Genomic DNA, 7,004 nt, shown 5'->3' with positions numbered 1-7,004 from the left:
GACCAGCTAGTACTGGCTTAGGCTCATGGGAAAACCACCTAAGACAAGGAGACCTTTTCTGCAGAGTACTTCAAAATATCACACTTCTTATTAGGGCTGGGGGGAGGTGGAGTATAGAGGGAGAAGTGGAATTCACCACTGGCCACATAATATGCTGAGGACTAGAGAAAACTCAGCCAGCTCTCCAAGGCACTGCTGCTTAAAGTGCGGCCCTGGAGCAGCTGAAGTAGAACGGTTTTCTACCAACCACCAATCAGGTAAGCACTGAAAGTGAACATATGCGTTTAGAAGCAGAGTGCTTGAGATCTCAGATATCCAGCAACATGATGAATGGGATCATCTTCTTGATCAATGTATAGACAATAAGTATGTCTGTGATGGATCAGAAATGAATAAAAACAAAAACAAAAACAAAAATTAAACACCTTGCCTTTCACCAGAGGGAGTTTGAGAAGCACTAGGTGGCCTAACGCACACTCATTACAGAGAAAGACTCAAGCTAGGGCTGAGACTGTTTCTGAGCCCATATTCTATTGACTCATTGAAAACTGGCTTCAGAGGTGATATAGCCTCCCAGAGTTCTGCAACATCTAGGCCTGTGCTGTGATTCTTTTTTCTCCAAGGAAAGTGGATGTCTGTTAACTGAGCAGTCAGTCCAACTCAGGGCAAAACTACCTTGCAAAAGCTCCACCTGGTCTTTAAACAAACAGGGAGACCCCTAGGGATTTAGAAAACTCTGAAACAGGTTAGTTCACTTTGGTCACTCTAACTCGAGGCTACTTACTGGAAAATTAATGTAGCAAATGGAAATCAATAGAATTACATCAAAAGGGAATAAAGAATTCCACTAAAACCATCATTAAGATGGCAATGAATAAATGAATTCATTCCAATCAGCCTTTTTCTTTTTTCCCGAGTCAGCCTTTTTCTTTTTTCCCCTTGGATCTGTTCTTGGTTCCTTTACCTGATTCTATTCTGAATTACCTGAGGGCCAATGGCTCAAGTACAGCGTAATCTTTCTCACTTAGGATTCTTTACAAATCAAATTCAGAAAGAAACAGTAAGAAATTAAACAGGTACCACCTCCCACATTACACATTCAGGGGCCTATCAGGACACAGAAAAGTGATTACACTGCTGTGTATCCAGGATAGTCTGGGAGAATTATTCTGGGAGGCTCGGGTAGTGACTTTTGAGAAGTGTCCCAGCAGGCTTTCCTGACTTCACCAGGCGAACTTTCCTGGACCTGGTGTGTGGATCATCACCGTGATTTCCTCTGCCCTGATTCAGGCAGAAAATTTAAAATGTCTTTTGACCCACTGATCACAGCTGCCCTCTCAAACACTGCAGCCCCCAAGTCCTGCTTCAACACTGGTCCCCAGATGCATGGCTGTGTGTCCCCTCACAGTATTCATGTAGAACCCACTTTTGTCTCATAGGATATGACAAACAGTCCTATCCAACCTCTCCCCCTCCCACCAGGAGATGGAATGATTGGTCCACAAGTCTGTTCCTGCTGTAGGCCCTCAGGTGCTCTCAGGAAATTCTCTACCAATTAAGGGCTCCAGTAATTACTTACATTCCTAGCTCTGGCCCTACAACATCCAGTGCCCATATCCTGTGCAAAGGAGCATGTTGCTTTATCCATATTTGAAGGACATTCATGGACATTACCATGCAGTAAATGGGGCTCATGCAACCAATGAAGACATAGAGACACTGAAAGGATAAGTCACTTGCCCAGAGCAAGTTGATAGCAGCACCCAGGCTAAAGCTTGGGTCTTGCAATTCTTAGTTCGGGTTTTTCCCACTATAGCAACCTCCTCCTATCTCTCTTCCCTTCTGCCCCTTAAGAGTGATATTGCCACCTTCTTCCCCAAAGGTCACATTCCACAGGTGAGGAAGTTTCTGCAGTTGTAATTATGGCATCTCCAACTTTGTATGTTCCCAATTGGTGTCCCCCACCCACCAGCCCTGATCCTGCAGTGGCCCTGAGGAGATGAAGTGGAAACAGGTCCCTTGGTTAAAAAGCTGCTTGTGGAGGTACAGCGGCTCTTGAGCTGGGGACTGTGGGAGTGACTGAGCATCCTCCCAAGCCCTGTGACCAAATTATTGTTGCTGAGTTTGCTGGTGAGCCTCTCTGTCAGCTGGCTTCCCTGGGCAAGTTGCTCCTGAAAGCTCTGCCCCAGGTGGTGGTCAATGTCATTGCTTCTGAGGAGGTCCTCAAAAGATTTTGCTGTATCTTTCACATGCTGCGTGAACCTTCTCGTATTTTCTGCCGTAGGTAAGACAGTTCTCTGGCCTGATCCTGAATCAGGGAATCATATTTCCTGACATAAGAAGGATGAAGAAAGAATAAGAATAGAAAAGAGTGAATGAAAGTGATAGGGGCTTCTGCAGAGATTTCTATGAGATGAATTCTGGTGTATAAGCCATATGGGGTATTTAAGTAAATTATACTTTGAGAAACTATTGTATCAAGAAATTTTGTTAGCCATATATCCAAAAACAAGTCATAAGTTTTGTGAGAGTAAAAACAGTGTGATATTTTACATTTGTTACAGCACCAGTATACTGTATTCTCATAATAGGTACTTGATAAATATTTAGAATTACTAGATCCTAAGTATGAATGAGGCCTTCCGTGGCTTCAATTTCAAACAGCATTATCTGATGCCTGAATTTCTTCTATGCAATGATACTTTGACAGACAGTGCTTTCCAGCGATGGTGTTACACCATCTCCCATCCCACAAGCTCTTCTGCTTTGTGGCTTTACCACTCTTCCATCCAGAGGTAGAGGCTGTTCCCTACTGACTTCTTTGAACCTGGACAGGTTCTGTGACCACTTTGGCCAAGAGAATACAGTGGAAGTGATACTCAGTCAATCCCAAGAGGAAATTTTAACTGGCCTGGTAAATTCTGCTTCCTTCCTCTTGGAAGCCAGCTGCCATGCAGAAGTGTAACTACCCTGAGATCACCATGCTATAGAAAGGCCAATTCAGGAGACAGGTCCTGGAGGACAAGAAGCCATGTGGACAAAGAGAAGCCAAGGAGCACTGAGTCGCCTGACATGTGAGTGAGGAAGCCGTCTTGGATGTCAGTGCAGCCAAAACTTTCAGATTACTCCAGCCCTAGCTCCCACCTGATAGCAACCGCTTGATGGACCCCAAGTGAGAACCATCTATCTGAGCCCAGTCAACCCACGGAACCATGAGAGATAGTATAAATTATTGTTTGAAGCCAGTAAATTGTGGAGTGGTTTGCTACTCAAAAAGATAGAGAGAACATATACCTAAATGGTGTAGAGCCAGGATTTTTCAGCCAAAAATACCAATAACAATAATAATTAAGACAAATCAGATTGAGAGCATAATATATGTTAGGCACTATTCTAAGCACTTTCACTAATTTACTTAAATCTAATCACCACCCTCTGACACAGGTTCTCATATTATCCTCACTGAATAGGTAAGGAACTGAGACTCAGAAAGATTAAGAATTTTCCCACAGTTACACAGCTAATAGGTTCAAACTGAGAACTAGGGTTCAAACTCAGGCAGTCTGACTTACACTTTACTAATACTGTAACTTTATTAATATGTTCCCTGGAGGAAATTCCAGAGACCCAGTGTCTCCCAGACCCTGGGCCACCAACCAGTGCCCCAATGAGTGCCCATGTGTCCTTTCTGCAGAGCTATGTCTACCATTTCAGTAAGTGCCTTCTGAGTACCCTCTTCTCTTTGCCTGGCCTACCCCGCTTCAGGCATAAACCAAGACATCATCAATCAAGTCTGCAGAGACAGTGCCCTCCTTACCCAGGCCATGCAGCTGATCTCAGCTTCTCTGTCAGCCTCCCTTCCAGTCTGGTTTTTGGGAACTGAGCCTCCAGCTGAGAGACTCTCTGGATGAGACTCTCCAGATCCTTTCTGGCCTGAAGCTCTGGAGAATAGAAATCCCCAGTGCCATCAGATATCCACCCTTCATCTTCATCCGTGGCACTGTGAGGTGAGGACCCTTGAAGGTGCCAATGGCCTTCATCTTTCAGAGCCTTTCCAGACTGGATGAATAATCACTGTAACCGAGAGAGACTGGATTTGGGTCCTGAGGTTCTGAATGACCTTGTTGAGTTCTTCAGCTGGGTCTTCAGACTTTTTATGTCCTTCTGAAGGGCAGAGATACCTTCTGACTTCCCATATTCCTGGAACTCCTCCTGCTTCCCTTGGTGGCTCTTGAGGGGCTTCTTCCTGGGGGGCTGTTCAGTGCCAAGCCCAGGATCCCCTGCTCAGAGCCCAGCCCCTGTCAGAACTGTTTCCATAAGGCTGTCATGCTCCTTACACTGAGAAAAGACAAAGATATCTTCCTGAAGAAAAGCTGGGCATTCTGCTGTGGCCACTCCCTTCAAGAGGAGGCAAGACCGGTCACTAGGACAACAATTACTAGAGCAAAACTTGGAGCTATATTTTATTCAGCCCCAGCACTGTCCTAGACATGCAAACACAGTATTTCATATCCTCCCAAGAGCCCAGCAAGTCGGGTATGATTACCTTCTATTTTACCGATGTGGAAACCAAAGCTCAGAGAAAGGTGAACTAACTTCTCTAGATTACTCAAACCAGCACATGTTAGAGAGATCGTAGTACTTTTCTCCTCTTCTGCATTTCACCTTTGGAGGTGGACGTATGATTATAGTCCTATTATAGTGGAAAACATTGTTGCAAAACTTATGATTTGCCTATTCCCACAGCTCATTTTGTGTCTTCATTAATAAGTAGACTTTAGTATATTTTTTCTATAATAATCAGCAGAATAAAACTTTTTTATAACAATAGTAATAAAAACTGTAGAAATTCAACTTCACAGTCAGACTCATTTTGGGCAAGAGTTCTACAAATTTCCTGTCCCTCTCCGATCCTGTGTCCCCTTCGACAACACCCCTCTGCACCATTACTCATCAGGTGTGGGATTGGCCAACCACAGCCAAAGGTGAAAGCTGACTCCAGGCAGAGAAGTTAAAAACCACACCTTGTTGTCTTGCCAGGATTAGTGGTCTCTCCTTCTCAGCCTCATTCTCACTGTGGCCATGTATCTCATAGAGCAGATCCTGGAGGTCCACCTGGTCCTGCTTGCTGTCCTGTTTCACCAAGGATTCTCCTTCTCTGGGAGAGACAGAGTGTGTGTTACAGACTGAATTTCATGCAAACACCCTCAACTCAGTGGTACATACCCTGCCCTTAGCAGTTTGGGGGTCAGATCCAGAGTGGGATAGAAGTTCCTTTGGTTTCATGTAGAAGACATAGCCTATTCCACTGGACATGACTTTCCTCCACCAAGATGAGCCTGTGTTTTCTATTGATGAAATCACCTCCAGACACCCTTTGGTGGGGCAGATATCTATAAGCTGGGTATTTTAAACTGTCATCACTGGAAGTCCCAGAGAAGCTAGTGAGTGCTTGATCTGCAGTGGCTGAATAAACTTTGAACTGTGTTGAACTAAATTAGAGTCCCAAGTCAACTAGTACGATGCTGTCCTAAATGGCACTCCATTGCCACATGTGACTACTTAAGATGAAAGTTAAATAAAATGTAAAATTCCTGAGTGTCAATGTAGATTTCATAGAGTAACTGTGAAAACCTTATGGCTCATATTCCCTTTATCTAGTGTATGGGCAGATAAGTGTAAAAATGAGGACAAAAATGAGATGAAGAATAGGGTGGGATGGAAGGGATGGAAAGATTTAGGTGCTCTTTTTTGCTTTTATTTTTATTTTGGAGTGAGGAAAAGTTCCAAAAATTCATTCTGGTGATGAACACACAACTGTATGATTGTGCTTTGAATAATTGTACACTGTGAATGACTGTAGGGTATGTGAATATATTTCAATAAAACTGTATTAAAAAAGTAAATGAACAGTGGGGGAGGAGGGGAATGAGATGTTTTGGAGGGTTTTTTTATTTTAATTTTAGTTTTTTGGAGTAATGAAAATGTTCATAGTTTGTGGTGATGAAAGCACAACTATATGACGGTACTGTGAACAACTGATTGTACACTTTGAATGATACATGATTATATCTCAGTAAAATTGCATAATAAAAAAATTTCTGAGTGTCAATAGTCATATTTCAGCTGCTCAGTAGTCACACAGAACATTTCCATTATTGAAGAGAGTTCTTCTGGACAGTGCTGATTCTACACTGACAGTGATGCCATGTTTTTGTAGAATCTGATGTGGTGCAAAGAGGAGCAAAAGGGAAATGACTAGTATATCTTGAGAGATGTATGGCAGCTAATTGACTATACCAGAAATGTAAGGATGGTTCAACATAAGAAAATCAATTGATATAATACACCATTATCAAAAGAATGAAGGAAAAAAATAACATGATCATATCTCTATTGACACAGAAAATCCATCTGACAAAAACCCAGAACTCTTTCTTGATAAAAGCTCTCTGTCAACTAGGAATACAAGGAAACTTCCTCAACCTACAGCTAACATCATACTTAAGAATGAAAGACTGAAAGATTTCCCCTAAGATCAGGAACAAGACAAAGATATCCACATGCACCATTGCTACTTGACATTGTACTGGAAGTTCTCTCCAGAGCAATTAGGCAAGAAAAATAAATAAAAGTCATCCAAATTGGAAAGGAAAAAAATAAAACTTCCCTTATTTGCAGGTAAGATGATCATATATATATATATACACACACACACACACACATATATATATGAATGATTATATATAACCTTGAAAAATCCATGACAGAGCTACTAGAACTAATAAATTCAGCAATGTAGCATGGTACAAGGGCAACACCCAAAAAAATTAGTTGCATTTCAATGCAGTAGTAAAGTACAATCTGAAAAGGAAATCAGGAAAAAAATTCCATTTACAATAGCTATTAAAATAATAAAATACCCAGCAATAAATTTAACCAAGGATGTAAAGGACTTGTGTATGGAAAAACTACAAAACATTGCTGAAAGAAATTAAAGAAGG

This window comes from Choloepus didactylus, chromosome 2 (assembly GCF_015220235.1).
Source record: "Choloepus didactylus isolate mChoDid1 chromosome 2, mChoDid1.pri, whole genome shotgun sequence".
Taxonomy (NCBI): Eukaryota; Metazoa; Chordata; class Mammalia; order Pilosa; family Megalonychidae; genus Choloepus; species Choloepus didactylus.
Note: the sequence above shows the minus strand (reverse complement) of the source record.